This window comes from Corapipo altera, unplaced genomic scaffold (genome assembly GCF_003945725.1).
Source record: "Corapipo altera isolate COAL_440 unplaced genomic scaffold, ASM394572v1 225, whole genome shotgun sequence".
NCBI lineage: Eukaryota > Metazoa > Chordata > Aves > Passeriformes > Pipridae > Corapipo > Corapipo altera.
The window spans coordinates 6,729-10,846 of record NW_020885124.1 but is presented as its reverse complement, the minus strand read 5'-3'; the positions used below and the strand labels follow the sequence as shown (position 1 = coordinate 10,846).

Below are 4,118 nucleotides of genomic sequence, written 5' to 3'. Positions count from 1 at the left end.
CCCCCCCCCCCCCCCCTCCCTCCCCCGACAGAGCAAATGAACACAGATTGTTTCTTCGGCAAAATATGAAACTGTAAACTTCGGGCTCATTCTGCAACTTTTCCCCCCCCTCCCCCAGATCCATAATAACAAAACGAAAACCCAAGGAGGGGAAGAAAGACTCGACGTACATTTTTAAGCGCACCTTCTCCGTCTAGTACAAAAGCACAACCTAAAACGTATAAAGCTTTTTTTTCTTCTCTTTTTTTTTCTTCTTTTCCTCCTTCCTTTTTTTTTTTTTTTTTTTTTTTTTAAATCACAGTTACCCCAAAAAAAAGAAACGGCGAATAATTTCTTAGCGTACGCTCTAATAACGTTACTCTAAACAGCTACTGTCTATGAGGTATATCTGAGAAAACTCGGTGAGGGATCGCACGGTCTGCCTTGCCAACGTGCCCCGTTTGTAATAAAGCTTTGGAACCGTGGAGAGAGAGAGAGAGAGAGAGGGGAGAGGGAGGAGGAGGAGAGCCTTTGGTATTTTCAGGAGTCTGTTCTTTGCAGGGCTGCGTTGCAAAGCACCACAGTACAAAGCCCACCAGGTACGACCCGGCGGCCCAGTTAAGCTGAGGTATTCACAGGAAGAAGAATAAAATAAAATAAAATTAACCAAAAAAAGCACAGAGAGGTTTCTAGACTGGCAAAACGCGGTTGCTTTGGTTCAAGCAAGGCACTCGTCCCGTGGGAACGTCGCTCTGCGGGCGGGGCTGAGTCCGGAGGGAGCCGCGGGCCCCTGCGGGACCTGCCAGCCCTGGGGACGGGCTGTGTCCCAGGGCACCGGGGACAGCGGCTCCCCCGCCCCGAAGGCATCCTGAGAATTATTATAGCTTTGTGTTGAAGGGACACGGAGAGGGAGAGAGAGAGAGAAAAGCACACTTGTCACGTCCTACCGCTTCCAACGCAGACCTAAAGCCCCAAAGGAGCCCGAAATAAAAGGCAGTGCTCAATTAAAGCCGAGCGTTCGTGTCGAGCTCTGTGAATCCAAGGGCACGGCTCAGGCACAGTCCTTAGGGAAAGGCCCTGCAGCCTGGGCTGGGCTCTGGGGGGGAGCCCAGGGGCACAGAGCAGTGGGGAGAGCGAGCAGAGCCCAGGGGAGGATCGGTTCAGTGGCACAAACCGGGCCGCGAGCCCCAAAGGTGCCAAAGGGCACCGCTGATTCCCCGCCCAGCTTGGAAATAATCACTCAGGAACGTGGTGCTAATGGAGCTTGATGTAGCCTCGCCTCATTGCTAGCTCGAGAACAGTAATTAATTGATTTTTATGTGAAAACTGGAATTGTAAACAGCAAGCAAAGGTGAGGAGGAGGGAGCAGCCCCTGGAGCTGCTGTGCCCGCTGGGCCAGGTCCTCGCGGAGGGCACGGGGCAGGAGAACCCCCTCGCCCCCAGACCAGCCCATGGGCTCTGCTCAAGCAGGAAAACAATAATTAGTGGTGCTAATTGCTGCTGCAAATGCCCCCACAATGGCTCGGGGGCACCTGCAGAGCCTTTCCCCAGGGAATCTCTGAGGGGCACAGCCCGGATTCACCCCCGGGGCAGCACAGCCGGGGCCTGGCGTGGGCACTGCTCCGAACGCCTGGGCTGGCAGGAGGGCAGAGGGAACACAGGAAAGGGCATCACCAGAACTGGCAGCTTCCAGGGAAGCGTTTCTTTGGGAATCTGGGCTCAGCTGAACGTTACTGAGGGCAGGGGGGGAACGGTGGGGGAGCTGTCAGAGAGCACAAGCAGGATGCAGACCGCACGGAGAAAGAAATCTTTGGTATCTTTGGTATCATCAACACGATTAAAATTACAAATGGAAAAGTCAGTGAGGTAGCCTCTTTGGTTCTCACTAGAAATACAAAGGTTTTTTTCTGTGGGTTTTTTTTTTCTTTTTTCCTTTTTTTTTTTTCCTTTTTCTCTTTTTTTTTTTTTTCCACACACGGAAGTTCATTCTTGGAAGCAGCTAGTTTAAGGGTTTCTCTCTTTTTGCTTGGCATGGATTATTTTACCCCCAGCTTAAGCTTTAAGAAGCCACAAAGTTCAGGCAAAGTATCCCAGTGTCCTTTTTTTTTTTTTTTTTCTTTTTTTAACTGGTTTTTTTTTCCGAACACACAGTTTTAGGTTTGAGCATTCATTGCTTGTCCTCAAAGGTTCACTCTGCTGCTCTTACAGGAGATCAGCTGTAGTGCTTCAGAGGTAATTCTAAATCAAAAAAATAAAAGCCCTACAAGGGTGGTGATGAATAAGTTAAATGAATAAGTTAAATAAATTAGTTATATCACGAAGGCTTCGTGTGCCATAATAAAGGTACGCCGCCCTTTCCAACCGGATGGGAGGGGATGAACTTAAATAACTTAAACTTTGATACTTAAACAAGTAAAATTAATTAAAAGAGGGAATTAAAACTAGACTCCTGCTTCATGGAATGAGTTGGTTTTCCCTGTCCAGCAGAACCTGGCTGCTCTGGGAAGCAGAACCAACTCCTCAGTGGATTTACTGACAGGCTTCGCATCTCTGATGCGCTACAACAGCCAAATGGGTAAAGAAACAAAATTAATCCCAAATGAGTTCGTAAATGAGGGAATTAAATAGTTGCAAATAGCTAACAGGGGAGCCTGACCCTGCAGTCTGCACTCAGGCAAAACTCCCACTGAACTGAAAAGCTCCAACGCAACTCGACGGGATTCAGACTGAACAGAGGTCTCAGGACCTGCCCTAAGACTAAATTAAATAAATTACATTATTGATAGGTACTATATCGGGTCAAAACACACGAGTGTCTGGGAAAAAAAAAACAAACAAAAACCATTTTAAAGCTTTGCCTTTTTCAAAAAATCCAAACGATAAAAATTCCCCTTAATAAATACAAAGGAGGCCAAGTAGAAAGTTTCCCCGCGTCCTAAAACCACTCAGGGATCGTGACAAGCAAGGGAAGCACCGGCTGTGTCCGAAGCCGGTTTGTGTGGTTACCGTGTCTTCCTTCGGGAGGGGAGGTTCCCATTCCCTCCTGCGGGGCTGGGATCGCCCTTCCCGCGGGCAGGCATGAGCGAGGTTTGCTGGTTGGGTCCTTCTCAGGTCTTTGGATTCAGCTGTAGGTCAGAGAGATTCCAGAATAAAGCTATTCAGCCGAAGTCGTCGAGCACATTCCTTGTTCCTTCGGGGGCAATCGAAGCCACAGCCAAGGTTTCTTGAAGGTTGAATTCGTCTCGGCCGTGCCCACGCTCGTAACTCCAAGTTCCCGGCCCGGAAGATGCTGGGATACTCTCTGTGCACACCAGTCTTTTTGTGGCAGAATAAATAAAGCAACAAGTTACACTACACAGCTCTATAGATTCATAAATACAGGGCACAGGATCGGGATTTATCTGCTGGAGTTGGGATCGGGGCGGAATAGGGCACGTGCTCTGCTCGCCCACACGGGGATCTCCCCCCTCAGTCCGGGATCCCAGCGCTCCTCCTCTGAGGGAGCTGCTACATAAAAGCCAAGAGGGGGGCAGCAGGATGGGAGATGTCACAGGAGGGGCCACGAGAGGTGCAGGGATAAAAAATGCAGCAGGATTTGTGGATGAAAATGGTCTGTGGTTGTTGCCCAGCCCAGAGAAGCCTCCTGGTGTTTTCTGTTACCCATAAACAAACACTGTCACAACTTGGAGAGGAGGAGTGATTGCACTGAGGAGGAATTTGTAAATAACTGCAAAAGAAATTTGTAAATAGTTTGGTAACTGACCCAGATTTCCTTTATCAGGGTGTTGGGATGAACTCTGGGCAGGAATAAAAAGCCCTCAGGGGAGGTGTCCCTCGGGTGGAGCGTCCCACAGCCAGCACACGCTCAGAGGGTGACTTGGGCTCCTTCCCTGGCCCATCCAATGCACTTCCCTGCCTTGCAGCTGCGGGAAGGGAAGGTGGGAAATGGGCATTGGGATTGGCATCCCTCCCCCTGCCACGGTTACGGGAGCAGGAGGGAAGGGACGGACACCTGGCACCGCTGCAGACTGTGGGGGGACACTGCCAGTGTGAGACACCTCCATGAGGGCAAGGCCGTGTTCAGAATGCACATGGAGGGGCTGGTTTGATGGACATGGGGTGGGAATGAACGTGGAGGG

At 50.1% G+C, this 4,118-nt stretch overlaps 1 long non-coding RNA gene across 1 annotated transcript in view; it reads right to left on the bottom strand.

Moving 5' to 3' along the window:
- Positions 1 to 6: 6 nt before the first annotated feature.
- The window catches only part of LOC113960432, a 7,635-nt gene continuing 3,523 nt past the window's right edge, over positions 7 to 4,118 (bottom strand). The window contains exon 2 of the long non-coding RNA XR_003532031.1: positions 7 to 3,294. This is a non-coding gene — a long non-coding RNA (uncharacterized LOC113960432). The remainder of the gene's footprint in view (positions 3,295 to 4,118) is intronic.